Genomic DNA, 6,818 nt, shown 5'->3' on the forward strand with positions numbered 1-6,818 from the left:
CAGGTGCCAAAGACTCATGACCCCCACTGTCCCTGGATGTAATTAAAATGTTGCTTCATACTTCATTTAGCTGGTCTTCAGAAAATTAGCCTAGCTTCATGCACATGTTGGTGTTTCCTGAACCTGCTGCTATACTAATGCTTTTGTCGTTATATTTACAACCATGGGTAAATGTGTCATTTTAGATTATTTAAACAATAAAATAAAAAATCTGGACGACTTCTCGCGACCCCCCTTTAGTGTCTCGCGACCCCTTCAGGGGTCCTGACCCCCACTTTGGGAACTTCTGATCTAACACAAGCTCTGTGGCAGTGGCTTCTAGTCTTTAAATAATTCCATAGAATTAGAAAACCTTTATGCTTAAAGTCTTGTTTGCTTGTAGCTTATACAGAAACACAAGTTTGAATTTTAGTCAGTTTTGTAACTTGCCAAGAAAATCCTCACATGAGCTACAAGTTTCAATTAACTGACTTAAAACCAACAAGGTCCGTCTCTATGTGTCTCTAAGTTTTTCTTTTTTCTTTCACACAAATCAATCAAAAACAAGCAGTGAATCAGTGAGTACTGGATGTTCTGCTAGTTATCCTTGGTTACTTTTGGATTTAGCTAAGCAAGTTTTCTACTCCTGATTTCAGTTTTTATGCTTAGCTTATAGAGTCAAACTGCTGGTAATAGCTTCATACTTTCTAAAGTGGTATCAGTCTTTTTTATCATACACTCAGTGACATGTTTTTTAAAAAAGTATTGATGTGGGCACAGTAGAAAAAGTACATATTGAGTATGTGTCAGCATTGTGTCACAGGTGCACAAACAGGAGCTGAGTCCCCATGATGAACTGATTTCTCTCTTTACAATGCATTTAACACAGAAAACACACTAACAGTACAAAGATGACACATTTTCCTCCCAGCATCCATGGTAATGTGTAACAATCACCTGTTTCTCTGTTGTTTCTGCGTGTTTTATGGCAGGATCCCTGGTTGTCTTTTCCCTTTCTTCATTTTACAAGTTTGGCTCTTCAGCTGACCCCATCAGCCGATCCCTTTGCTTTGAGCACTGAAGACAAAGGAGGCTGTTGTCTGTTGTTGCTTGTTGGGATAGCTGTGAGACGGATGCCATGTAGGTCGCTGCGGTGAGGCTGAGGAGCTGTGGGGTCCAGGCTTTAAAGCTTTCCAGATGAGCTGAGGGTGAATGATGTGTGACACACACACACACACCACACACACACACACACACACACACACACACCACACACACACACACCACACACACACACACACACACAAATGTTCAGGGAGGATTTCGCAATATTTTATATAATTTGCTTAAACGTTGGAGAAGTATTAACATTGCCACAGCAGTTATTTCAGAGCACATACAAACAGAGCAATGTTTGGCATTATAAATCAATTATGAAGAGGACATGAAAGGTTATGGAGTTAACGACCTATTGCATCTTAAAAAGTTATGTAAGAATGGGAAATGTGCCTCATTTATTACCAAGAAAATTGTAATTGGTACTGGCAAAGAGCAGAAAGCTGTGATATGGGTTACTAATCTGATCCGTCATGGTGATCAGTGTTATCTCTGACCACAGACCCTGTACATCATCTGATCTGATGGCACCATTTGAACTTCCTTAGACAAATGCATTGTCACGATGAGAGAGCTATTCATACTTAGAAGTTTATTACTGAAAGTTAATCTTGCAGTGGAATTGAATTTAAGCCCGAGCTATATTAGAGATTGAATAAAAAAAGTCAAATCATAATTTAACATTACCTCTTTTGTAAAAAGGGATTTGGGTTTGTTGTAACCCTCCTGTCATGTTCAGTGTCAGACTGACCCATTTCAAAGTAAAAAAAACATTTTTTCGTAATGAAACTTCTTCTGCTTGGCTTAATTAGCGTAATCAACATACAAAATGAAAATGGTTCATTTCACATATTTGCAACCCCCCTGCATGTTTATATTGCACAGATACTGTTCGTGGGTCAACTTGACCCGGCAGTCAAAGTGGAGGCTAAAAGGCGTCAGAACCACTCAAAGCTCTTTTACACTACCCATCACATTCACCCATTCACATCACATTCACTCAACGATGGTAGAGGCTGCTACAGTGAGGGACCATCAGTATTAGCTGATCTCATTCTACAAATTCACACACCACCAAACAACTGAGGGAGCAGTTTGGGGTTCAGTGTCTTGCCCAAGGACACTTCGGCATGTGACTGCAGGAGCTGAGATCGAATAGAGACAAGCTGTCAGCCATTAGAACAGTGAGGGACAAGTAGGTAGAGCAACTTCCACTCCTCTATAACCCAGGCCCTAATTTCACAGTGGATGAAAGGCTAGAGGCATTCAAAGGTTCCTTCCATTTTAGGAAATATATAACTTCCAAGCCAGCTAAATACAGCATCAAAATCTGGGCAGCATGTGACAGAAGAGGTGTCTCGGATTAATTTATCAACATCACTTCATAAAAAAATATATAATTCAAAATTTAAAATAAAATAAACAAAATCTATGTCATGTAAAACTATTGTATTTATATTTAGGTCTTTCCCATCTACATTAAAAAAGTTTTAACATGATTTTTTATGAAAAACAAGTGAGTTATCCTCATTGACCATTGAGCCAGAAAACGTTAAATTTTTCAACGGTACAACAGTCATACATAAGTAAATGATTTTCCAGATTGTAACAGTATTTCAACAACACACTCACACTGAGGAAAGAACATTAACCTGCTGCCTGAACAACATCAAATGTCAGTGTATGCACATGAGGAGTATCTCTGCTTGTTCTGTAAGTATACCCTTACATTTAATAGTGCCTTTTAACTTTAGAAACATCACGAAAATGCCATAATTCTACACAACAACAATACTAAAAGTGTCAGAGCTACTGTTTCATACAAGATGCTGACCCGACCGTCAGGCGTATTTTGGGACATTGCGTATTACCCAAGGACACAATCCCTATCTGTGGATTAAACCTCCAACCCTGCGAATAATAGATTAAGTGACAAGCTAGCTTTGCACTATTTGTAATCTTCATACTCCTTATCACAATTGTGACTTACATGCACGGTCATATGACAAAAAAAATGAACCCATTAACACATTTTTGTCGAAGCAAGAAGTTTAAGTATGCATGAAACTGCTGCAGCTTATGTTATGTCACACAGTGAGTGGTACTGTAACATGCCCTGAAGTTAAGTGAATGAGGTTGTTATATCTTTAATGGTTTCTTAGATAAGGATATCATCAAGATCTAGATGGGATACCACAAGGGGATTTCCAAGCAGTCCAATGCAACAACAAACTTTTCATCATACTCTTTTCATATTGCCGTAACAGTAGAAACAGCCACTCTGACAAAGGCAGCCACTCTACAAGTAACTCAGTCCAAGTTCAGGCTGAAGCATTGAGACATGTTGTTCAGTGTCTCTGAGGCTCAGGGGATGACGGAGGAAGATCAAGACACAGTTCATATCCTTCCTCTGTAATTCAGGGCAGGTAATCACCTGTTTGTTCAAAGCTAATGAAGGTTATCCAAACACAGAGGGATGGCAACTGTGTGTTTAACTGATTGATGATTTCAGTTGGAAAGTAACTAGATATTTGTTATCTGGTAACAGACATCTGCAGTGTTCCCACATTCTTGTGTTTCTTTCTTTCTTTTCTTTCTGCTTTCTATCTTCCTTCCTTTCTTTCTTTCTGCTTTCAATCTTCCTTCCTTTCTTTCTTTCTTTCTGCTTTCAATCTTCCTTCCTTTCTTTCTATTTTTCTTTCATTCCTTTTTCTTTCTTTCTTCCTTCCTTCCTTCCTTCCTTCTTCTTCCTTTCTTTCTTTCTTTCTTTCTTTCTTTCTTTCTTTCTTTCTTTCTTTCTTCTTCTTCTTTCTTTCTGCTTTCTATCTTCCTTCCTTCCTTTCTTTCTGCTTTCTTCCTTCCTTTCTTTCTTTCTTTCTTTCTTTCTTTCTTTCTTTCTTTCTTTCTTTCTGCAGTGTTCCCACATTCTAGTGTTCCTTCCTTCCTTCCTTCCTTCCTTCCTTCCTTCCTTCCTTCCTTCCTTCCTTCCTTCCTTCCTTCCTTTATTTCTGCTTTCTTCCTTCCTTTCTTTCTGTCTTTCTTTCTGTGTTCCCATATTCTAGTGTTCCTTTTTCTTTCTTTCTTTCTTTCTTTCTTTCTTTCTTTCTTTCTTTCTTTCTTTCTTTCTTTCTTTCTTTCAAACAAGTTTGTACATTGCTCTAAACTTTTAAAAGTTAAACAAAAACGTTTCAATGTAATTTTTTTTTAGCTGTTTTATTTCCTAATTTTTTGAAAATTTGATAATTAGCTGTCCTACTTTGATTTGTTGCCAGCATTTTATATCTCTACCAGAAACCAAGAAATATCAACATTATTCATAAAAAGCTGTGAAATCAAATGAAGTAAAATCTCACACTTGTTAAAACCTTTTGGAGAGTTCTACATCTGTTAAAAAGCAAAGCAAAGACATGATTCCAATGTCATACTTTGACTGAGCTAAATGCCAATGTCAGCCCACCAGCAACAGCTCACAAGGTTAGGTGCTACCACCATGTTCACTATCATAGTGTGTAGGAAATGTAGGAGGATTTAGAAGTAATTTTCACCTCATCCACATTTCCACTTCCTGTGTTATAACACTTTTCCGTCATTGCCAGTCTCAACCTGTCCACAAGATGCCCTCGCAATTTCTTAGCAATCTTGGTTATCTGACTCTTGAATCTCAACTGTGTCATATACTCAGTTTAACACCAGCACTACAATGTCCCGTTAATCAGCTGTTCTCATCTTCCACTACATGGCAGTTACTATGTGATTTGGCACATTTCAGAAATAACTATTGTATCCATCTGAATCGCACTGTTCTTCACACTGTATATGTTTCTTTTTAAATAACCTGGTGCAATTTTATCCGTGCAATAACATACCTATCTATTTATTAGATAGAAGTTGTACATAGTGTGTATACATCTGTAATAGTTGCCATATTTTATTTTATTTTATTTTATTTTATTTTATTCTATTTTACCTTATTGTTGCTATTTTTATTATTGTTATTCTATTTTTTAACTATGTTAGTACACTGTGTTTTCCCCTGTCCCGTGTTGTAAGCTGCGGTAACAAAAGAATTTCCCCCAATGGGGGACCAATGAAGTATATCTTATCTTATCTTATCTTATCTATCTTATCTTATAAACTCACATATCAACCCTTTCCCATTGTGAGTTGATTGTTGTTGTCCCTTTTGCATACGTGTTCTTTGCCTAAATTTACCATTGCTTACTTGCCTGTTATTTCACCTGCCACCATCCTGTGAATCTGTGGGACACTCTGCATTTGTCAGTGAATGAATCTATGTATGTACAGGCTACTGAACTTTTTTTTTGCTGTTGTGACAGTACGATGTAGCATGCGTCGTAGGGCTATGGCAGAATCAGCCCTGCTGACCATTTCCTGGTGGCCTTGAAATGTCAACCCCAAGACCTGCAAGTCATTAGTGATGCATTTTGTGCATTTTTGGTTCTTTCTGACTGGAAGTGGACTCTTGAGTTTGCCCCAAAAAACTGGTGTCCTCCAAGTGAAAGCTGTGTCCAAGACCTGCACCAAATCCAGCTTTTTGGACAGTCATCCAATGCAATGTCTCCAATGCATTTTTTAGTCCCAGGCTTCCATGCCTCCCCTGGACCCCTGTAGCAACTCCCAGCATATCTCGTTATCAGCTTTCCATATGTCCCATACTAAGTGAATGCTAGCTAGAAACAAGCTTTATTTGTTGTTGGCTTGCACAAAGCCTGGTTCCCAGTCAGTTTGCCACAAGCTGTCTAGCTACAATACGTAAATCCTGAACTAACAGTGAGTTCTCCAGGCATAAATACTCCAACCTCCATTGGGCCACCCTTCAGAGCACCCCAAAATGTGTCCCATGGCCTTTTTCACAGGCAGATCAGCCAATCTCTCACCCTCATAATCTTTTCTCAGGATCTCTGGGCCATCCTCAAAAGCGTTCCACCCTTCACCGCTTTCAACAAGAGCCTCCCTGTGCCTAAAGTATCCAGGCCTCCCTCCCAAGCTGCGTCACCCATCAACCCTGCCTTCTGGAAGGCCCGGACCAAATCCTGTAAACCTTTATATTATTGCCTACTTCTGTTTGGACTTGCTATACTTGCATGTTAGCCTACCTAAAAGACACCCCAGTCAAACTTATAAAATGTATCCTCTGGTGACCTCAAACCAACCGATATCAACATTCAAGGAGAGTTAAGGGAAAGAAGAAATTTTGACTTCTATTGCCAAGGGTAGTTTTAGAGTTATGAGTCTAAATCAGCCGTAAGTTGCCAAAAGCCAAAAACATTGCATAACAGGCTGGCATGTTACAAGCAATAATCGACAGACCTTTCTAGCACTTTCTTTGAGGTCCTTTTATTTGGAGTTTTCCTACAACTTTGATCTCTACACGAAGGGAAGTAACAGTTCACATTAAGCTCAAAGATTTTAGACTAAACATCTCAACAATTCTTTTCTGTCCGGATGGATTCTTGAAATACGAGGTAAGAGGAAAATGTTGCAATGCCTTCTGGAGTGAACTTTCCCTCACACTCCTGCAAATCGAATATGTTCAAACTCCCTCTAAAGTGTGCTTTTGGTTTGAATTCTCTAAATTATTTTAGAGTAGTATTCAGAAAACATGCATGGTCAGAGGTTTTGTAATTTCACCGAGGTCATACGAAGCAGACATGTATAGTGTGTGTGTGCATGCGTGTGTGTGTGCACTGACCGTTAAAACA

Source organism: Notolabrus celidotus, chromosome 9 (assembly GCF_009762535.1).
Source record: "Notolabrus celidotus isolate fNotCel1 chromosome 9, fNotCel1.pri, whole genome shotgun sequence".
Lineage (NCBI taxonomy): Eukaryota > Metazoa > Chordata > Actinopteri > Labriformes > Labridae > Notolabrus > Notolabrus celidotus.